General features: G+C 39.0%; 1 protein-coding gene and 1 long non-coding RNA gene across 7 annotated transcripts in view; both read right to left on the bottom strand.

Annotated features, from left to right (window-relative positions):
- Positions 1-19,167, bottom strand: part of LOC113601913 (uncharacterized) — a 51,463-nt gene extending 32,296 nt beyond the window's left edge. The window contains exon 1 of the long non-coding RNA XR_003423244.2: positions 17,959-19,167. This is a non-coding gene — a long non-coding RNA (uncharacterized LOC113601913). The remainder of the gene's footprint in view (positions 1-17,958) is intronic.
- The window catches only part of TJP1 (tight junction protein 1), a 245,271-nt gene that overhangs the window by 154,891 nt on the left and 66,231 nt on the right, over positions 1-24,149 (bottom strand). The window lies entirely within an intron of this gene.

The following is a 24,149-nucleotide window of genomic DNA, read 5'->3' as shown; positions in this document are numbered from 1 at the left end:
GGGTGGGGGTGGGGAGCGCCAACCTCACAAACAGCTTATCTCAGTCACAGGACACCATCAGGACTGGCATCGTCAACTGTGAGACAAGCCTGCCACAGACGGCAGTCAGAGGGACAATGCCCGGGTGAAAACAGGAATCCCCCCTATTATGAAATAAGAGAAACCTCAGCGAATCGTTGTCTCTGTTCTTTCTGGGCTGATGCAATGGCATTACTAAAAAATCCATGTTAATGGCATTCCCTAAAACAAGTACAAACTAGCAAAACCACTGTTTTAAGCAAATATAGAATTTCACATTTTTGTCTGCAAACTTGACTGTGAGCTTTTGAGACAAAGAAGTCTAGTTCCTTATTTAATGAGGAATGGCTTTTAAACACCACAACCTGAATGCATAGTGGTATCAGTATTACAAGTGTTACTGGATGCTTCTAATAACACACACACACACACACACACACACACACACACACACACGTCATGTGAAAAGTGTTGCCTGATTGATTTTGACATGCATAAACATAAAGTAGAACCATCTGGGTAAAGACAGAGTTCAGGATTATAAGAAACAAATAATACCATTTAAAATGATTTTTAAAAGTTGTTAGATTTTCCTTCTCTTCCTCAGTGGAAAGTCACATTTATTGCATATCTGCATCTTTCTTGGGTTGTAGTAAGCAAAACCTCATCTGACGGAATGATGAGATAAATTCTACAAGGATTTCTTCTTTTAAATATAGACCCACTCCCCTCGTGCCCACATCCGTCAGTCATGTAGCAGACCCCAATAAGGAGTAGGAAATCTAAGCTTAGGAACTCACTGGGGACTTCAAGCAAACCTTGCACCCTTCCCCAGTAAGTGTGCCGCTGTAAGAGGCACCGTGCCCACCCACAGAAGGAGATGAAGGCATGCCTCTAGCCTGTACTGTGCCTTCAACAACCTGGGAGGTTTTTAAAGGGTAATTTCAACTTAATTTTCATTGGTTTGATTTTATTTCACTCAAGTACCTTGTTGCAGTTGAAAGTTGCTGCTGACCTTATTAACTTAGTGGAGTCCCCTTTTCCACCTGCTACAGGAATTCCTAAAGCAAAACACTCGTGCAAGTATCTGAGGACTACATTTTCCTGGAGATGCTATGTACAAGTCCATAAACTCTGCCCCTGGTCCAGGTTGTGGGTTCTGGTTCTGCCTTTGTGAGGAAAGTGTTACCATCTTCCCTGTGGGCTGCATCTCCAATGGCAAAAGGTCATTACTTCACCCAAAACTCTGTACCTGTGCTGTCCAATGTGGCAGCCACTAGCCCCATGTGACTATTAAATTAATTAAAATGATATGAAATTAGAAATCCTGTTCCTCAGACACAATCAAGGCACATTTCAAGTGACTCACAGTCACGTGTTACGAGTGGCAGCCATAGTGAACAGTGTGCAAAATACTAGTGGGCAGCGTTGCTCTACAAGAAGAAAGGTAGGTTGTTCACACTCCTGGATAAGACGAAACACTTTCTACCAGGACCTACACAGCTGAGAAGACTGAAATGAGTAAAAACGACGTGGACTGCTACAGCCCTCATTTTTCCGAAGAATGCGAGGGCAGTGTAATACCCGGCCAAGCTGTGAATACGAACCTGAGAAACCAGACCCTCTGGTCTAAAGCCTGAAATCATCTTTTTCCTGTGATAGCTCAATACCACCTCGCAAGTGCTTACATCAAATACTTATGAGAACACAGTGAAGCCTTAAGTAACTAGAATTCTTAAGTCACAAAACGGAAGTATTTCAGTTAAGTTTGAAGTCCATTCAGTTTCTCCTCATTTCTGTTACAATTTTCTGTGTGACATCAGTTTACTTTGCAGCTCTGATAACAGCAGCATTCTACTACACCTAATCCTTACTAATTCAGATCTGATTCACTGTTTTTATACTTCCATGTAAAGCAATGACAGATGCAAAAGACTTTAGAACATTTGCCTTAATATTTGACTCAAGGACATAAAATGTATGATTATGTCTTTAAAAATAATATTTACACTTTTTTCACTAAAAAAAAAAAAGACAGTTTGACTGTCTTCCCTAAAAGTATAGTTTTTTTTTAAGTTTTTATTTAAATTCCAGTTAATTACCATACATGTTATATTCGTTTCAGGTGTACAAAAGAGTGATTCAACACCCGGTGCTCATCACAAGTGCCCTTCTTAATCCCTATTACCTATTTAACCCATCCCCTACCCACCTTCCCTCTGCTAAGCATCAGTTTGCTCTCCATAGTTAAGTGCAGTTTTTTAAAAGTTGGTTAACAGTGACTAGTCAAGTGCAATCTAAACTAACTTGATCTCAGGGTGCCTGGGTGGCTCAGTCAGTTAAGCGTCTGACTTCAGGTCACGGTCTCATGGTTTGTGGGTTCGAACCCTGTGTTGGGCTCTGTGCTGACAGCTCAGAGCCTGGAGCCTGCTTCGGATTCTGTGTCTCCCCTCTTCTCCCTGCCCCTCCCTGTTTGCATTCTGTGCATCTTTCTCTCTCTCAAAAAATAAATAAACATTAAAATAAATAAACTAACTAACTTGATTTCCATCATTAAGCTCTGGACTTTGCCCCAAGAGAACCATTATGAATTCCTTGGAAGTAACATATATTCTCAAATAAACACTTCATTTTTGTACGTCAGATCATTCAGATATAATCTCATTTTAGAAAAACAGACCATGTTCACGGTCTGTCCTTAGAATGTACAACAATCTGTCCTTAGAACAGAAATAAATCTGCAAAAAAAAGGGAAGTCTCTAGAGGCATTCTTTAAAAGCCATCCCTACAATTTTAGAGTTCCATAGCTCTGTATAATTTCTAATCATGCATGCAAACAGCTCAAATAAAAAAATGATTTCCCTTTTGTATGTATTTGTATCCACGTTTGCTTGTATAATATTCCCATTCTGCCTAGACCAGCAGGGAAGCTGATTTAGGAGGCAGGGTAGGCCTGCGATTAGTATAGGAGAAAACACCACCTTCACGTTAGTTAATGCCCACACTACCTCCCTGGCTCCTCTCCCCTGCACACAAGTGGTTAGAATAGGATAAAGAGAGTATCAGACACAGTGTTTGTGGGGAAGAAACTTCTAAGAAAGGCAGCACACTGTCTTGAGGCTGGGAAGACACTGATGAGAAGTCTCAAGGTTTGTCTGCCCCCTCCTTTAGTTGTCTGCGCCCATGTTCAGACCACCTGCATTTTCCCTGACAGCTGCCTCCAGGAGCCTCCCCAGAGCCAAGACCTGTGGGCCAGATCTGTTGGTGGTATTTTTTTTCTTTCAAGTATTTTCATAGGTTTCTATTTCTAATGCTGTGTTAATGATATAATCAGTTCAGTTTTTATAGTGGTTTAAAAGCTCAGTATAGGGGTGGGGGGATGTGTTAAATAGGTGATGGAGATTAAGGAGGGCATTTATGATGAGCACCGGGTTAGGTATGGAAGTGCCAAATCACTATACTGTATGCCTGAAACTAGTATTACACTGTATGCTAACTGGAATTTATATAAAAACTTAAAAAAAAAAAAAAAGCTCACTCCGGAAATTCTAGGAAATGTCCTTCTCAGAGATGGCAATCTTGTCATAATCACCATCAATCCTACTCTCCTGAAGCTATACTTCAATAATTAAAATAAATAAATTAAATAAATAAAATTAAATGAAATTTAAAATGAGCAAAAGGTGTGAATAGACATTTTCCCAAAGAACACATACAAATGGCCAATAGGCATGTGCAAAGGGACTCAACATCATTATTCATCAGGGAAATACACATAAAAAAAAAAAAAAAAGAAGAAGAAGAAAGAAAGAAAGAAGAAAATCCCACTCCTCTGACCTGCTAGGACTTTAACAACAACAGAATTGTGACACCAGAAGTGTACTCTTGTATATGTGGTTTGGACCAAGTGATAATATTAATGAATGTATCCTAATGATAGTGAAAAATACCTTCATCTTGGTAGCTACTTTGAAGTATGTTGAGTATTGCCTTAAGAAAACAATTGTTTCTCACAAATATAAAGTAAATTTCAAAATTACTCAAGCTTTTATTATATTTATTGCTTTCCTCTTCCACTATATCTTCAATAATTTTTTCTTGGTATAATATGTTACAACTTATTCCACCATTTTTCTGTATATGCACATTCAGAATTTTCTGTTTCTTTGGTTTTTGCTTTGTCTCTAAAACCAAAGCTGTGATAATACTAAATGTCCTTGTCCATGGTTTGGTGTGCCATTTGGAGGCAGGTAGTCCAGTGTAGGAGAAGTTTACAGCTTCATTACCTGAGTTCAAATCCTTTTGCTCTCACTGTTGAACACTGGGCAAGTAATTTACTCTTTCTAGCTGGTTTATTTCTCTCTCTAATCTGGGATAATATTAACTGAAAGACATAGGATCACATCTATTAATTAAGACCAAATCCAACTAATGTTCATCGTGTGTTGTATCATATTCAAATTTGACCCATACTTTGGATAGAAACTTTTCACCTCTATTCAGGAAGCTGTGTGGATATTCAGTAGTAATTTCCAGAAAGTCAACTAAATGACTTTTAAAAAAGTGTTTTTGGACTATGAAATAGTGTTTTGCATCATATTTCATAGCATTAGCCCAAGCTAACCTTAAATTGCTCCAGTGCACTGACTAAAGAGACCAAGTAAGCCCCTCACTAACACAATCTCCCCACCAGCAAGCACTGGGGCTTGAATTTTTACTATATGTTTTGTTTGTTTGTGTTTTGGTTTGGGGGAAGAGGAGATAGGACGTCAGTAGGCTCAAAGCTAGACTACAAGGCAGATCAAAAACATGAAATGATTCTCATGTCCTCATTACCAGTATCAACAATAAAAGACTCTCTGGGAGTGCATGGAGATTTTAGGGACATTAATAACCTTTCTAAAAATGATTTTGTGACTTTCATTCTAAATTGTTAGGCAAACAACTCACTCAATAGACTGAAGAAAATGGGCCACAAAATGACCAGGAGGCACATGATATCATGCACAGAAGAGGGAACAGGACCAAAATTAAATCTGTAACTAGGTTTAAATACGAAATTCCTAAGAGACCGAGATGTCTGGATTAAACATGCTGGGCCAGATGAAAAACAACAATACCTACATGTGTAACAGAGGAAGTCCCTCTCTAATTACCTTTCCCAAATCCAGAGTCATTAGTCCAATTCAGCTTGAGGGACCCTGTAGGTTATCAATAAAGGTTAAAAAAAAAAAAAAACCCAAAACTTAAATAAATAAATAACCCTAAAAACCTGTTGGATAAATCTGGCAGAGGATGATTTTGAGAGTAACCAGATGAAGTTAAATAGACCCAAAATCTGACCAGCTGGCTGCTTACCTATTTGGTCTTGGTGATGACTTCATTACTCAGTAATACCTTCTGACTTGTGTCTTTGCTTTCTTTCTGCCCCTTTTGATTCTGCCAGTCCTATGACTGACTTTTAGCTGGAAGGAGTACAAAAATATCTAAAGCAGTTGAATTCTTTAAAAATGGTTGTTTGAACTAACGCTAAATCGAGCCCTCTGGAGAGTTCTCTAAATTGTAGGATACCAGGCATATACTCTCACCCTGGCCCGAACCCTAACCCTAACCCTGGTCATAAAACCCTTACCCTAACCATACATCTGGGAAGACAAAAAAAATTTATATATATATATATATATATATATATATATATATATATATACACACACACATATATATATACACACGTAAATATATAATATAAATATAATTTTTCATACATATATTATATATATATAAAATATTACTCAGCTACAAAAAAAGAATGAAATCTTGCCACCAGCAACCACATGGATGAAGCTACAGAATCGTATGCTAAGTCAGAGAAAGACAAATACTATGTGATTTCACTCATATGTAAAATTGAACAAACAAAACGAATGAGCAAAGGGGAAAAAAAAAGAGAGAGGCAAACCAAGAAATGGACCCTTAACTTTAGAGAACAAACTGATGATTTCCAGAGGGGAGGTGGGTAGGGAGATGGGTGAAATAGGTGATAAGGATTAAGGAGTGCACTTGTGATGAGCACCAGGTGTGGTATGGAAGTGATGAATCACTCTTTTGTACACCCAAAGCTAATATTACATGTATGGTAACTAACTGGAATTTAAATAAAAACTTAAAAAATAAAAATAAAATACTTGTTTGAAAGAACTGATCTAATTAATGGGGAAAAAATATGCCCCTACTTGAGTTTTAGAACTATCGTTCCTGCTAGAAAGGAACATCTAACAAATATTTCTTCCATGCTAAAATGTGGAGACCTCTGTATACAGCTTGAAGTCCACTAGGAATCTGTCTGCTTCCTTCAATTCTTGTCAAATAAATTTAATTTGGAATCTAATAAAGTAAAAGATTTCTGCCAAGATCTAGGCTTGCCTTGGGACTTAGGGTAATGCTGGGTCCATTTCCTGCAGACTTGGAAAGCTGGTGAGATAGGTTCTTAAGGAAGGGCTTGGTGACAGTTCTGCACAAAATGCTCAGGGAATGCAGGGAATGCAGAATGTTCTGTGTTCTTTTTTATTCTGAGTTGTTTACACTTGCTTATTAAATAACCTATATTTGCTGCTCAATTGGAGAGTAACTTTTGTATCATGACTGAGAAAAAAATTATAAAATAAATATAATCTCATACATTCCTTGCAGTGACTAACTCCCTATCACCCTCCACGCACAAGTTTTTAGGGGTGACATGGTATTTTTTTCCTTTTTAATCCCGAGATCATTTATTCTATTGCTGCCATTTAATGTTGGATCAAATGACAAAGAGAAAGAGGTGTTTTTAGGAAGGGTTTCTTTTTTCATTTCTGGCTTTAATTGTGAAGATGGGGTTTTCTCCTCCTCCTTCTCCTCCTTTACCTCTTTCCCTTCCTCCTCCTCCTTCTTTTAAAGAGAAAAAGTCTCTAGCAATAAAAGAACTGCATTTCAATGAATGGTAAGTTTTCATAAATCTTTTAGAATGTGTGGATATATTCTACTCATAACATATTAACAGTTCAAATTTATGAAGGAATAGACAAGTTATACATGGAGCTTGATAGCCTCATGTATTTGGTGGTGGCACTGTCACAACCATGCTCCAGCACTATAATGCTATTAACAAAGTAAACACATGTTAAATACGGAAATTCCTAAAAAATAAAAATTCCTGGGAAAAAGTCTGTAGTCCCAAAGCTGTCCAAGGCCATCCCTTATTAAAACAAGGACAGCCTGTTGACTGTTCTCTCCTTGTAGAGAATTTGAAGGCATGCCTTTTCTACTAAAGTATGTGGCATGTGCTCATTATTTGTCCTTGCCACTGCACTGAACTCACAATAGGAAAAATTAAACATCCTTTGAAAGAAAGTAATTTTACAAATAGATGTCTATAATGTTTTAAGTATTCTTTTAAAGTAACACTGGAGAAACCATGGAGATCACCTTCTTTATTAGTTCTCAATAGGTGCTCTTTGGAGCATCTGGGGGTTAGATTTAACCTGCAGGTTCTCAGCCCTACCCCAAGCCTGGCAAATCTCAGGGGACAGAGCCTAGCCATCTACATTTTTTTAACATTTTATTTTTAAGTAATCCCTATACCCAACATGGGGGTCAAACTTACAACCCTGAGATCAAGAGTTGCATGCTCTTCCAACTGAGTGCCAGGCGCCCAAAGACATCTACAGTTAATAAGTACCTTATTTCATACTATTATCCACTAAATTGTGAGAACCTCTGTTATCCTATTTCTTCTCTTTTCTTTTTTTTTAAATTTATTTATTTTGAGAGAGAGAGAGAGAGAGAGAGAGCATGCACACACTCAAGAGAGAGCAGGGGAGGGGCAGAGAGAGAGAGGGTGAGAATCCCAAGCAGGCTTTGCGCTGTGAGCACAGAGTCCAACTTGAGGCTAGATCTCACCAACTGTGAGATCAAGAGCCAAGATCAAGAGTTGGACACTTAACTGACTGAGCCACCCAGGCACCCTGCAGCCCCCAATTTTTTTAAGTCTCTTCCCTTTTCAAGCACAGAAACTCAAACCTAGGTTGTCCAAGAGTAGAGTGACAGAGCTAGGTAGAACTTAATCCAATAATCAAAATATCACACTACCGTTCTGTAACGTAACATTTACTAAAAACCAAACTATAGAAAGGCAGAAAAAACACTTGTATTTTCTGCAACTATCTTACAGTAGTATATTAGGTCTTGCTTATTCATTTATTCAACAAATCTTTACAGAAAGCCCACATTACATAAGGCATCGCTGTCATAGCAGTAGGCGCTACAGAAGTGCCCACAGGTAGTTTACAAGTGAGCAGAGGTGAACCATTCACACAAGGGGATGCAATTCAAGACAGCCTGTGATAAACACCACAGGAGTGGATTAACTAAAGAGAACCAAGAGATCTAAGTAGCTAAGCCCTCACTTCTCGTTCAGATGATAAAGAGACTTCATATAGGAAGGCAGATCTGGCCTGGCAGGAAGGAGGGCTGCGCAAGGGACTGACAGCTAAGGGCAGGGGAGGAACTCACCTAACCATTCTCATTCACCACCAAGTTTAGTAAACGCTGAAGGGTTCCATCATACTGGGACTGCAGCCTTGGAAGGTACTGCTTTGTACAAAAGTGCTTAATGTGAACAGTAGGTGACACAAAACAAGATCCTCCCTCAGGCATGGTGTCTCCCTCACCTCCAGGGCTGCCAGGCTGGCCACGATGGGACTGTTTTCCTGACTCCTCACTCCTCAGACTCTGCTCCTTTTCAGGCTCTGTTGTTGATGTGGATCCTGCCCCCAAACCCCACAATTTTGATAGGAAACCCAACATGCACAGTGTCTTGTAGGTTATCTTTTAGAGATGGAAGCAAGGCTTCCCTGAGGTTGGTAAGTAAGTGAGTGGCAGCTACCAGGCTTGGATCTAGATATCCTGACTCTTAAGCCACTGTTCTTTCACTACAAAGTTCCCTTTGAGCATCTGGCTGTCAGGGAACTCCCTGAGGTAGTACTAGGAGGGAAATGGAAATCCAAACAAAGGAGCACTTCTGAAAGCTGTGGGGAGGAGCTTCAGCCTGTGAAGCTTTGTCCCTTCTTCCTGCTTCTTTATCAGCAAATGCCCCCAGTGAGGCTGAGGACAGTCAGCACAAGACTGCCTGTGTTTTCAAGCTTTAAAACCAGAACAAAAACCTGATCAACAATCAGCTTTTCTTTTCAGCCTTGGGCCAGTAAATTAAAAAAAGAAGTGGAGAGAGGAAAGCAAAGAACTGACCTAGAATTGTCAACCTTTTATTTTGGCATCTAAGAATATTTGGGGGAAAAGAAAAAAAGCATCTTATGCTTCTAGAGTACAAAGCCTAGCATACATCTATAGTTTATACAGAGAAGGAAAGCCACTGTTTCAGAAAAAGAGCAATTCTTTAAGCAGAATAAATTCAGATTATGAAAAATATATTTTACCTGTTTTTGTTTTTTTTTTTATGGTTTTGCCTGGACTAGTAACAACTGCATCATGTGGCCCATTGTGTAGTACTTAGGAATGACTACAGCTGAGAAATGTAAACTATGTCTCAGAGACTCAAAGAATGCAAAGGAGGTTTGCAAAAGCATTTGTAGTTTTCCAAGACATGACAACATGCAAAAGTTCAAGTGGCCAGGTTCAGATTTAAAAACCCCTCATCGACTGATCCTTCAGTCAGGAGAGCAAGCTGCATGAGATCCCAGGTTAAACCACTGTGTGCTCTAAGTAAATTTAAACAGCAGTGCAGGAAAACCAGGTTGTGTCAAAAGGTGCTGTTTAATAAAGGTTCTGTGGAATGTCTGTAAGACTTCAAGCACATCATGCCGCTATCAACATTCAATACATTTTTACTCATTTAAAATTTTACTGTTTTGTCATTTAAAATGTTTTGTTCTTGCAAAAATTTTCAGGAAATTCAGGGCAATGCTAAAAGACATGAGACAGACACCGCCACTTAAATATTACAAAGGAAGATAATAAAATATTTATTTTTGGATGATGTAGAATCACAGGGGAAACTATCAGATTTAATTTAAAAGTGAGTGAACACAGGATACACAAAATCAAAATACCAGGTGTCATCAGTCCAAAAATATGAAAAAGGAGATGAAAACACAAACTATAAAATAAGTAGTAATAACCATAATGAGAAATGTGTATGACCTATTTAAAGAAAACTGGAAAATTCTGTGAGAAATATGAAAAGTAAGATTTGAGTAAATACACAGGCCATGCCATGTGCTTGACTGGGATGACTAAACATGTTTAAATACCCAGTTTTTCCCAAAATAATTTGTAAATTCAACATAAGTATTCCAAAGTTAATCTGAAAGAACAAACAGGCAAGCATTACAAAGAACACTTGCAGAAGAATCCGGAGGGGGGGGTTACGCCTATCAGATACTATATTATTTAAACAGTGTGGCAGTGGTGGAAACACAGACAAGCAGAACAACAAACCAGAGTAGACAACCCAGAAATAAAACCTACATATATTAAAAAAAAAATCAAAAAATCAATCAAATAAAATTGGGAAAGGATTAGGCAAACTGGGTAGTAAGTCAGGCAGAAAAAAAGGCCCCCTCATCCAATTCCATATACTGAAATAAACTCCACGTGAAATAAAGACTTTAACAACAAAAAATTTTTTTTGCAGTTTATTTACTTATTTTGAGAGAAAGAGTGTATGTGCGTGAGCAGAGAGAACCCCAAGAAGGCTCTGTGCTGTCAGCATAGAGCTCGATGTGGCTCAAACCGTGAAATCATGACTAGAGCTGAAATCAAGGGTTGGACACTCAACCAACTGAGCCACCCAGGCACCCCCAGAAGTATTTTAAATATCCAATAGATTTTTCTACCTTAAAAGAATTTATGTTGGGGTGCCTGGGTGGCTCAGTCAGTTGAGCATCCGACTCTTAATTTTGGCTCAGGTAATGATCCCAGGGACATGGGATCAAGACCCACGTTGGGCTCTGTGCTGAGCATGGACCCTGCTTAAGATTCTTTCTCTCTCTCCCTCTGCCCCTCTCCCCCACTGGTGTGCTCTCTCTCTAAAAAAGAAAAAGAAAAACAAAGAGAAAAAGAAAAAGAAAATACTTGTGGAAAAGAAACACCAAAGAGGAATAAATATTTGTAGTTAATAATGATCATCAAAAAAAAGACTTTCCAATAAACAGAGATATAACATTTGTACTAGATTTGCTAGTAGCTAGTAAACTAGTACAAACTTTTGGGAAGGCAATTTGGCAGTATATGTAACTGGAATCTTAAATATATTTCCTACCCATGACCCAGTAATTCCATTTCTGGAATCCAGCCTAAGAAAATAATCACAAATAATAAATACTCTCTGTAAACAGAGATGCTCATGACAGTTAAAAAGAAAGCAGAGACAATCTAGAAACACATTAAAGAGCAGTTAAGTAAACTATGCAATCATTTAACATGATGCTTATGGGGCACCTGGGTGGCTCAGTCAGTTAAGCGTCCAGCTCAGGTCATGATCTCAAGGTTTGTGTGTTTGAGCCCCATATTGGGCTCTGTGGGGACAGCTCACGCTCTGTCTCTGTCTCTCAAAAATGAATAAACATTAAAAAAAAAAGTTTAAAATGATGCTTAGAAATTACGTGTGATAATGTTTAAATTTTTATAATGTAAAAAAATCAAGATACTAATTGTATACTTAATGAGGAATATAACTTTACTTTAAAATCTAGACTTATTTATAAAATATTAAAATATTTAACTAAAATACCAAATATACCCATCATTATGTATGTACGTATATGATGTATGTATACATACACATATATTATATATTTTAATAAACATACATATACACACACACACACATCACCTGCTTAATATCTTTACTTTGTTCAAAAAACAGGATGTAGGGGCACCTGGGTGGGTCAGTCGGTTAAGTGTCCAATTCTTGATTTTGGCTGAGGTCATGATCTCATGGTTCATGAGTTTGAGCCCCACATCAGTCTCAACGCTGACAGCACAGAGCCTGCTTAGGATTCTCTCTCCCTATCTCTGCCCTTCCCCTGCTCCCTCTCTAGCTCTCTCCCTCAAAATAAATAAATAAACTTAAAAAACAAACAAACTGGGTGTAAGGCCAAAAGTCACTAACGTAAGCATTACCACTCATTTCAAGAGTAATATAATTAATTTCCAGGGTATTCTAAATTCCCATTTTTTTTCACCAGTCATAAAAGAAACACATTATGAATTAAGCATATATTAAACAGTACTCATATTCAAAACGACAAGCCATTTAAGCTCAAGTAAAACTAATTAGTTTCCTACAATGAGTGAGTAGCACATAACAGTCTGCGTAAGAAGACTTCATTGTTTCTGCTTCCCCCAGCGTACGTCTGAAAACAACATTCTCTGCCTACGTGAGGAATGGCTCTGGCTCAGGGTTCCCAGAGCTCCAATGGCACCTTCGAGCATTGTCACTCCTGTCATCAGAGTGACACCCTTACAGAAGCACGGGAGGAATGCTGGATGCAATGCGATGTTATTAAAAGGACTATGGACTGGGGCTGAAGGCCCGGCAAGAATAACAGGCAGTGCAGGACCCAAGCAGGCAGCAGACACAGACTGGATCTCATCAAGTGCTTTAGCTGAAAAATGCTCAGAAAACATGCTCTGCACAAGGCCAAGGACGCCTGCTCCCCAAGACCAAGAGAAGGTCAATCTGTTCCCTTAGTTGAATAACCAGTCCTGGAAAGAAAGTAAGCGGAGCGGCCTCAAAGTAAATCAAACACATAGCATGTATGTACATGTATTATCTTAGTGTGAAGTACAAGATAATGTTTGAGTGATTGTCATTTAAAATATTTCTAATATTTTAATAATATATTAAATCTAATATATAGTATTTTCTATATTTCTAATATTTTAGGAAACCTGTCATAATGGTCTTGTCATCTATAAGCTGCAAGATGTATCAGAAATGTATTAAGTTTGTAAATACTGTTATGTCTGATATAATCTGATTACTGTATTTAGAAGTTTAATTTATTAGGGGTTATTTTCTGGGATTAAGTTTGCTCCTCAGACATTTTATTTTTTTTATTTTTTATTTGTATTTTTAAATATTTATTTACTCTTTCTTTCATTCTTTTTTCAGTTTTCATTTTTTGGCATGTATTTTATGATTTATCCAATATATTCGTATAGTGGCATATGTAATAATTTATAAATAAATAATTGCATATATTGGTTAGATTGCATCACTTTTGCTTTTCCTGGTGGGAGGGTGAGATACATCCATGGCTGAGAGTGACAGGGGCACTAGAGAGAAGTTCCAGAGGGAGGGACAGGATCCACTCGAGGCCACTTTGGGGTCTGGAGGCCTGGAGTCTAAAGGGGAGGCTGAGCTGTGATCCACACTGGTTCAGGAGGACCTGGGGCTGAGGGCAGGGAGGAGCAGGGAGTGGAAAACACCAGAAGTTTTGGACAAGGCAGAAGTGCAGGTTGCAATGATGGATGGATGGGATGTGGGGGAGGGGGGGCGCCAACACTGCTGCCTGACACCCTGGTCCACGTGATGAGCTGGGCATGTGGGGCCCCTCCAGGCTGAGCCTGCTCCACAGGGCCAGACACTGCCACCTCTTACCTAATTCTCCTGCACGGCCGCCTCTCAGACATTTTCAATGCTTAAAAACAAAATATACTATACCTGTAAATGTAGTTTGAAATGTTCGGTGGAAACCCAATGAACTAAAATTATTCAACAATCCGTCTTATTTTATACAAAATAATTACATTCGTTAATGGAACAATAAGCTTTGTAAATTGAAAAGGAAAACTGGCTTTTAAAAAGTGTAACTTCCATAAACTGGATATTATTTTTAAACACAAGTAACTACAACAGTTCTTTGTAAGGACGGTAGGCCCTCCTGGATATTACAACTTATCATTTACTCATTCCCCAGGCTCTGGAAGCCACACCTATGGGAGACTTTCCTGTGAATGGCAGGGCAGGCCCCTCCTCAGCCCTCTCCCACTGTGAGGTCACACTTAGTAAATAATTCGTCCCATCCTCCAGAGAAAGCTGATGTCACGGCATTATTAAGGCATAGTCGTCTTATTAAAGATTTCAGGAGGAAATCATATACCATATATGGTATATACCACAGAGGAAAAAAAATACTATCTTCCATTAAATATCTCCTCTTTTCTGCTCACAACTTGCCTTTCTGCCAGCTTCATTAATGTCTCTTTTCTCCTCTCTTCAGATACAGTTCTGACCCTCCGGGGCCCCACCCCACTCAGCAAAACAGAAGTTCCACAGTGGGCCAGACAGTGGCCGTGCAGCCTCACCTATGTTGAGTCTACCACTCTGAGTGAAAATGCCCAACAAAACTGGGTCTACTGAGAGGATCCCGCTGCCAGGGAAATGAGATTTTTCTCATATCATTTAAAATGAAATGATTGTTAGAAGCCATCTGAAGCAAAACGAGAGTTAAGGGGAAACAGACTAAGAAAACAGAAGTAGAGCCACTTCACTATTTTGCTTAATTTGTAACACCTTCAGCAAGATCTTCAAACTAGAAAAGCTGGAGATAAAGAAGGGTATTCTTAACAACTTCAAGGCCCAAGTGAATTACTCCCACTGCAATGAAAAGCAATTACATATGTTTCTGTGGAGCGATTGTTGGTGTGGGTTCCTAAGTGGGAAAAAATGGATAGCTGTTAGGTCATAGAAACCAGAGGAATATTTCCCCGGTTTTTAGAAAAGAGCAATGAGTAAGATTCTGAAAATTATAAACTGGTAAATATGGCATCGATCCCTAACAAAATTCTAGGACAGATTGTTGGGCAAATGTTCTGTTGTGAAAGGAATAATATATATATATATATTATGTTCAATACAAAATATGTTGAAAATTATTGGGCCCCTCTTAGTCCTTCACAGAGAACCTGATGTGGTAGCAAATCTCTACACAACTGCTAACAGAGGAAAGAGAATTCTCTTTTACTGCTCCCTCGTCAAAAAAGCAGAATCGTGAGAAAATCAATGCAACAGAAGACTGCAAAAGCTATGAATAAGGACAGATCCTGCCAGGGAAAATGTCTACTTATTCTACAGTAGCACTGCTGAAGCCTATGCTTCAGACTTGGGTCAATGTGTGCCCTGCACAGAGGTGCCAAACTGGGGCAGGGACTGAGAGCATGCTAGCCTCCAACCCAAGCTCTACCTCCACACCTTGTGCTTTGGTGCAGGACCCATGTCATCCTAGGGACAGCATCTATTCCCACAATGCTTTGTGGCCCTATGCACACCTGACGTCAAGAGCCTGCAGTTCAAATCCTACATCCTCTACTCATCAACTTGAAACCATCCCTGGGCTTCAGTCCTCCTATGCACGGGTGTGAGTCAGCATCAAGATTGATGGTGAGGACTAAATGCCAACAGGTATGAGGAGCACTGAACACAGTGTTTGTCTCCATGTTGGGAAAATCCTGGAAGGGATCAAATCAGATCTTTATGGTCCAGATCTCCAATTCAGAGATTTTGTGACCAGAGTTGAAAATCAGAAATTCTTGGCTCAGATCCTTTTGGCCATCAATTTTTTGTTGCAGTTACAATTTACAACAGTAATGAACTTACTGTTCACTCTGTTCACTCACTTACTCAGTAGCGAATTACTGAGAAAAGAGGATTCTCTGAACAGTATTTTAGTTTTCTGTTCTCCCCATTTTGTAAAGTGGAGTATAAAACAGAAGCTTCTGAAGTAACAGATTTATTATACTTGTTCCCTTGTGAAAGAAAAGTCATAAAGTCATCCTCTGCTCCACTCCCATCAATTTTCCTCTCACTTTTAACAGATTCTATGAAGCAACATTTATGTAACAGGTAGATTTTTTGCAAAAGAGGAAGAGGGGGAAGGAATCCTATCTGATCATGTCTTGAGAAGCAAGTTTTTCACTGGTAGCTTCATTAACATTGTGTCTGGGGCCAGATGAATAGAAATGATGTCACTTGTAGGACACATAATGAAAGACGTACTCTGTCCACACACTCCATGGATGGTTGATTAGAAAAGATACTAAATTTGTAAATGTATGTACATGAAGGAATCTGAACACAGGGAACAGCTATCCAGAACCCCTTCAAATATTTTTTACAAGCAAAAAATTCTTTAATTTCAATGAATAGTTATATTTAATTATGTCTCATAATGTTTCAGACAATATCTATCCAATAAAAGAAATACAGCATTATTTGTTACATAATGTCAATATCATCTCAAACTGAAAGAATTATTTGCACCCCCAATTCTCTTGAAGTGAGAAAATGATGAATAGATGACATGTTCATTAACTATATGAAAACAAGATATACTTGAATCTTTTGGTTTATTTTGATTAGGTTTCAGCTAGAACAGTTGGTTGAAATGAAGTATGTACAGAAAAAGGAAGGACAAAGACAAGTGTTAGGGTTGGTCTGTGGGACGGAAATGTAAAGCATTACTGGGATAATACTGATTCTATTAAGCCTCTATGCGTTATTTTGTACACTTAATCAGCAGCCCTGAAAACATGAAGCCAATGTCTCATGAGACAGAAAATGACCTAAAGAAAAGAGGCCCAAAAGCCATCATGTTCCCAACCATTAAGGAAAAATGGCCCTCTACCAGCATGAGGAAGTGAAGGTCTCTTCTGTTTTTAATTATACATGGACAGAAAAGTTAAAAATGCTTATTTTATGTCTTCTACTTTAATCATTCCTTTTATATTGCAACTTAGTCTTGTTGCCTTCTCTGTTCTCAATTATTAAGACAAGTCAGGGCCCCTGGGTGGCTCAGTTGGTTAAACAACTGACTTTGGCTCAGGTCACGATCTCATGGCTCATGGTTTCGAGCCCTGCATGAGGTTGTGTTGTCAGTGCGGAGCCTACTTAGAATTCTCTCTCTCCTGCTCTCTCTGCCCCTCCCCACGTCACACTTTCTCTCTCTAAAAAAAAAAAAATAAAAAAAAAAGACAACTCAATGTATTCCCTTCAATCATGATGCTAAGTTACTCTCCAATCTAGCTCCTTACTTCATTTGCTTCCTCACTATCATCTTTGGGAGCTTTGGTGGCCCTCCTTACCCTGCCAACTGTGAGGGCACCCCCTGGGACAGGCACCAGTGTGCTGGAGGCCACCTGACAGGGACTCAAGGCCCATCTGACCAGAAGTGTAATCATGGTCAACCTGTGAAAACCCTCTGACCTGCACCTTCTTCTTCAGTAAAATGGAAATAATGATGTCTACATCACCACAGGTTTGCTGTGAGGTTTAAAGCCACTGGAAGGCCCATTAAGAGCTTATACATACATATAGCTAAGAGGATCTTCCAAAAGAAAAAACAAAAAACAAAACCAACAATTACTCATCTACTAGCAGGAAGCTGGACTAGCTGATTCGCCGATTAAAAATTTATTTATTAACCTTCTGTTCTGTGCCAGACTCTGTTATAGGTACTAAGGATACAGCAGTTAAACAGGCAAATATTCCTGCTCTTGTGACACTTATATCTTCATAGGGAAAACATGATCAACAAATAAGTAAAAATGTGTATTTAATGGTGGTAGGTGCTGTGAAGAAAAAAAAAGGGAAAGGAGGAAACTCAGAGGGGATAAGAAATGCAATTTTAACAGTTTCAGACAAAGGTGATGCAAAGTTGTGGGAGAGGAACCATGCAGCTGTCTAGACAAATGGAGCAGCTTGCACCAGTGAGTCAGGACTGTCAGTGTGGCTAGAGCAGTTACCCAGGGGAAGAGAAGGAAATGATGGGAAAAGACAGGTAAGGGGCTTTCTAGGCCATGATAAGGACTTTGGCTTTTCCTCTGAGTGAGATGGGAGCCCTGGCAGAGTTCTGGGCAGAGGAGAGACATAACACAGCTTACCTTTCAACAGGATCCTTCGGGTTCTTTGAAGAAAGTGCTGGGAATAGGCTGTAGGAGGGGTAAGAGTGAAAGCAAGAAGCTACTAAGAAGCTATTGCAACAAACCAGGAAAGAGATGATGACAGTTTGGATTGGGGTGGTAAATGTGGGCGGTAAGAAGCAGTCATATATACTGGATCTGTTCCAAAGGTGTGGCCAAGGTGAGATTTGATGATGAGCGGGATATAAGCAGAGCATGAGACGAAGTAGTCAAGGATGATCCCAAGGTTTCTCACCTGAGCAAGTAAAAGGATGATGTTACCATTAACTAAGATAAGAAAGACTGGGGTGGCAGAACAGATATGGGGTAGGAGGAAGATCAAGAGCTTGGTTTTAGACACGTATAATGCTGAAACTCAAGGCAGAGGTCTATATTAGAGATGTGAATTTGAGGGTCAACAGCATTTAGATGGTATCTGGTAAGCCATGAGGTTGGATAAAGTCAATAAGGAAATGAGTACAGATAGAAAAATGAAATCCTAGACCCAAATTAAGATGTTGGAAGACGAAAAAGGAGCCACAGTGGGATAGAAGGAGAACCAGAGGACTGTAGAGTTTTAGGAATATGTCCCAGAAGGGAGTTTTGTTTGTGCTGATGAAGCTCATGAGGATGGTCAAGCAGGATGATAGTGAACTGAACAACCTGACCAACAGGACTGTGGATTTGGCAACATGAAGATCACTGGTGACTTCCAGGAGAGTGGTTTCAAGGAAGGAGTGGAGGTAAGAGCCTAATTTAAGTGAATTGAAAAGAGAATGTGAAGATTCAGCTGATTCCTCTGCATTCCAGTCTATTCTCTTCTTAACCATACACTGAAACTCCAGAGGCTCCCTTAATCTTAATTCTCAGGAAGTACTTCCTCATTTCCAGCTAAACTCCATTTCCTTGTATTTTGTCCTTTATGAACTGGAAGAAAAAAAAATCTGTATTTCTCTAACAGGTACAAAAATCTATTACACTTTATATATTTAAAAACAGTCAATAAGGGGCGCCTGGGTGGCTCAGTCGGTTAAGCGTCCGACTTTGGCTCAGGTCATGATCTCGCAGTCCGTGGGTTTGAGCCCCACATCGGGCTCTGTGCTGACAGCTCAGAGCCTGGAGCCTGTTTCAGACTCTGTGTCTCCCTCTTTCTCTGACCCTCCCCTGTTCATGCTCTCTCTCTCTCTCTGTCTCAAAAATAAATAAACGTTAAAATTTTTTTAAATAGTCAATAAGAAATAATTCCATTTATAACAGCATAAAAAAGATACTTAGGAATAAATTTAACAAAGCCAAATGCAAGACTTGTACCCTGAAAACAACAAAACATCACTGAAAGAAATTAAAGAAGACCTAATAAAAGGAAGACATCCCATGTTCAAGGACTGGAAGACCTAATATCGTTAAGTTAGTAACACTCTACAAATGTACAGATTCAACGCAATCCCTATCAAAGTCTCAACTGCCTTTTAAAAAAAGAAATTGGCAAGCTCTTCCTAAATGCATATGGACACACAATGGACCCAAACTGCCAAAATAATCTTGAGAAAGAATAAGTGGGAGAACTCACACTTCCAAACTTCAAAGTTTCCAAGATTGTGTGGTACTGACATAAATACAGGCATATATATGAACAGAATGGAAGTTAGTGTCCAAAGATAAACCCTTATATTGACATATTTACAATCAACTGATTTTCAACAAAGGTGTCAGGACAATATAATAGGGAAAATGAAATTCTTTTCAACCACTAGTGCTGGGACAACTGGATACCCACAAGCAAAAGAATGAATTTGGAAACCCGTATCTCACACTCCACACAAAAAGTTAACTCCAAATAGACCGCTCACTGCAATGTAAGAGCTTAAACTATAAACCTCTTAGAAGAAAACAAAGGAGTGAATCTTCGTGACCTCAGAGTAGGCAATGGTTTCTCAGATATGACACCAAGAGGACAAGTAACAAAAGAAAGAGCAAATAAACTGAATCTCATAAAACTTATAAAAATTTATGTTTCAAGAGACAGCATCAATAAAGTAAAAGAAAATCTACAGAATGGGAGAAAATATCTACATATAATATATCTAATAAAAGACTTCTATCCAGAACATAGAAATAACTTTTATATCTCAATAATAAAAAAACAAATAACCCAATTGAAAAACTGACAGAAGATCTGAATATTTCTCTAAAGAAAATACCCAAATGGCCACAAGCACATGAAAGGATGAGCAACAACATTAATCATCTAGGAAATGCAAATCAAAACCACAATGGAAGATCATTTCACAGCCACCAGAATGGTTATAAAATAAAAGACAAGCAATAAGAAGTGTTGGGGAGGAGGTGAAAAAATTGAACCCTCATGCATTGCTTGGTGGGAATGTAAAATGGCGCATCTGCTGTGGAAGACAGTTTAGCATTTCCTCAAACACTTAAACACAGAACTGCCATATGACTTGGCAATTCCACTCCTAGATTTATATTCAAGAGAAATGAAAACATATATCCATACACAAGTGTTCACAGCAACATTATTCATAATAGCCAAAAAATGGGACAGCCCAAATGTCTGTCAACTGATAAACAAATAAATAAAATGTGGCATCTCCACAGGATGAAATATAATCAGTCAATAGAAAGGAATGAAGTACTAATACATGCTACAACAGGACTGAATCTTGAAAAATGTATGCTAAATGAAAGAAGCCAATCACAAAAGACCACATATTATATTATTCCATTGTAATGAAACACCCAGAACAGGCAAATCTATAGAGACAGAAAGCAGATTAGTGGTTCTCTAGGGCTGGGGTGGGGATTAGGATGGGGAACAGGGAGTGACTGCCAGTGGGTCCAGGGTTTCTTTCTGAGGTGCTAAGTTTTAAAATTAGACTGTGGTGATAGCTGCACAACTCTGTTAATATATTAAAAACCACTGAAGGGCGCCTGGGTGGCTCAGTCCGCTAAGCGTCCAACTTCGGCTCAGGTCACAATCTCACGGTTCATGAGTTTGATCCCTGTATCAGGCTCGCTGCTGTCAGAGCAAAGTCTGCTTCAGATCTTCTGTCCCCCTCTCTCTCCCCCTTCCCTGCTTATGCTCTCTCTCTCTCTCAAAAATAAATAAATCTTTAAAAAAAAACCCACTAAAATGTTTACTTTAAATGGGTAAATGTGGGGGCACCTGGGTGGCTCAGTCGGTTAAGCGTCCGACTTCGGCTCAGGTCACGATCTCGCGGTATGTGAGTTCGAGCCCCGCGTCGGGCTCTGTGCTGACTGCTCAGAGCCTGGAGCCTGTTTCAGATTCTGTGTCTCCCTCTCTCTCTGACCCTCCCCCGTTCATGCTCTGTCTCTCTCTGTCTCAAAAATAAATAAACGTTAAAAAAATTTTTTTAAATGGGTAAATGTGAATAATCTCAACAGAATGGTTATAAAAAAATAGCAATCAAATATTTAACCTACTCTGTGAAACAACACCAGTTTTTTAAAACTGTGAATAATTTTTATTGTTTGTTATTTTTCTATGATCCATTTTTATCTTTCCTCATATCCTTTAAGAGATGATAAATAGGGGTGCCTGGGTGGCTCAGTTGGTTAACTGTCTGACTCTTGATTTTGGCTCAGGTCATGATCTCATGATTTAGAGTTCAAGCCCTGCATTGGGCTCTTTGCTGGTGGTGTGGAGCCTGCTCAAGATTCTCTCTCTCTCTCTCTCTCTTTAAAAAATAAGTATATAAACATTTTTTAAAAGAGATAATAAATGAATTAAAGTGCTCATTTAATCTAGAAACAATGTCAGCAAACTACAACCTGTGAGCAAGAGCTAAGAATTTTTTTTTACTTACTTTTTAAAAGGGTTTAATGAAGAAGGAGGAGAAGCGGGAGCAGGAGGAGGAGACAGACAGAAGAGGAGGAAGAGAAGCAACAGAGACCATACATGGTCCACAAAACCTTAAATAATTGCTATTTGATATTCACAAAAATTTACTGACCCATGATCTCAGAAAAACAAAAGTAAGTTTTATATAACATACTCATTACAAAATATACTATAGACATGTTCATTCTGATCCATATTTATAGTGTGGATTAGCTATGATAAATGGGTGCAGGCGGAAAGAGGAGACTCTGGTTAAAGAGACACCCTCTACCAGTGTGATCCACTTTTAATTTCTATATTCCAGGGTAATCACCACAGATAATTTGGAAAAAGTGGCAACTATATACACAAAATGGTCTAGTCCAGAAGACAAGAGGCTACCATGCAAAACCCTTCAAAATAAAGTCAAAGACAGAATTTGGGGCCTCTTTTTTTTTTTTTAATAGCCTTTAGTACAAAATGGCCTTTATTACCAATAACCTTCAAGTCTTTAGCCACGTTATTATGTTGCAGGCCCCATCATTTAATGAGGTGGTAAGGTAGGAGAGTCAGATGGGATTCAAATTCTACTTACTGCCTACACCATACGTGGGACAACTTCCGCCTCTGAGTCAGATAAGTAATGATTATATGTAAGCACACAGCCCAGTGCCTGGTACAGGAGCTCTCAACTTACATTTGATTTCAAATCAGCACACCCTACTGAATGTCTACTTTGTGCCTGGCTCTGACTCTGCTAAGTTTAGAGCTACAAATGGGGTAAAATGTGGAATCCACCCTCCAGGAGGAGTTCACAACCTGGTGAGAGAAAGAAATATTCCTCTGTACTTCAAGGCTCAACAGCAGTCACAGGAAAGCACATAAGACATGAAAGTCAGGCAGAAAGGCTGTGACTGACTCTGATGGGAGAAGTCTAAGAGGGCTTCCCGGAGTAGGTGACAGCAGAGTAAGGGGTGGCCTTCACAAGAGAAGAACCTAGGAGAATTACAGCTGGGGGAGAGGTTACAGAGAAGGACAGGATGTTGAAAGAATTTTGCCCCACGTTGAATAATGACCATCTACTACTGAAAACAGAAACAGTGTGTCCTCTGTGAACCACAACACTGAGATGTGGGTCTCTGACGACTGCAGTGCAGTCCTTCTGAATGTTCCTTGACTACAAAGTTGTTATTTAGTTTGACTGCTCTTGCCTTCACAATTATAACCTGCTTCAGTCTATGCTAATCAGCAGTGTAACTGCATTACAGACCTCCAAAGCAAAACACTACAGAAGCCTACAGCTGCCTGATCCTTAATCCATGCCCTTAGGCTTACTCTTTCCTAGATTCCAAGAATCACAGAACCCTCTGGGGCATTCTGATCCTCTGCAGTGAATAGGTATCACTCTGAATAACATTACTAAATTGGTGACACGTTTGCTTACTGGTCAATCATGAGCCAGATCTTCTTATACCATACACAGATTTAGTACCAGCCTATAATTCTGTATTTCTTTTTTTTTTTTTATATATGACATTTATTGTCAAATTGGTTTCCATACAACACCCAGTGCTCATCCCAAAAGATGCCCTCTTCAATGCCCATCACCTACCCTCCCCTCCCTCCCACCCCCCATCAACCCTCAGTTTGTTCTCAGTTTTTAAGAGTCTCAATAATTCTGTATTTCATTTGCTTTTTCTTAGTAAGGGGAAAAATTTTAAAACTACAAAAATTTTTAAATAATATGGGAAAATAAGCCCCTAATTTCTGCATTACCCTAGTTCATGTCAATTCCGAACACCACTTTATTTCCCAAAGTCAGAAGACAAATAGGAAAAAAATCCAGATATTAAATGAAATTATTGACAGTGTCACATTTGTTTCTTTAACTTGAATCATGAAGATCTCTGAAGTTTTATCTTATAAGAAAATTGGAGGGGCGCCTGGGTGGCTCAGTCAGTTAAGCGTCTGACTCTTGATTTCAACCATGATCTCATTGTTGGTGGGATCCAGCCCCTTGTCGCCAGAGCCTGCTTGGGATTCTCTCTCCTTCTCTCTGTGCCCCTGCCACTCCCCACCCAAATAAATAAATAAACATCTTTTAAAAATTGGAAAATGGAAAACAAACAGAAATAGCCCATAAGGAAGTGCAATGTTTAAAACCTTTCCACTGAAAAAATGCAACACCATTTTTTCTGCTTCCTGGTTATTTGAAAGTTACAGATTCCACAGCCAGAGAAAATATAAACTAATAGTGTTATTAGTTTGTTTTTTATTCTAACTGCGTACTCAGGGAGGAAGAAATCTTTACTTA

This window comes from Acinonyx jubatus, chromosome B3 (assembly GCF_027475565.1).
Source record: "Acinonyx jubatus isolate Ajub_Pintada_27869175 chromosome B3, VMU_Ajub_asm_v1.0, whole genome shotgun sequence".
NCBI lineage: Eukaryota > Metazoa > Chordata > Mammalia > Carnivora > Felidae > Acinonyx > Acinonyx jubatus.
This window is presented reverse-complemented; position numbering and strand designations above follow the sequence as displayed.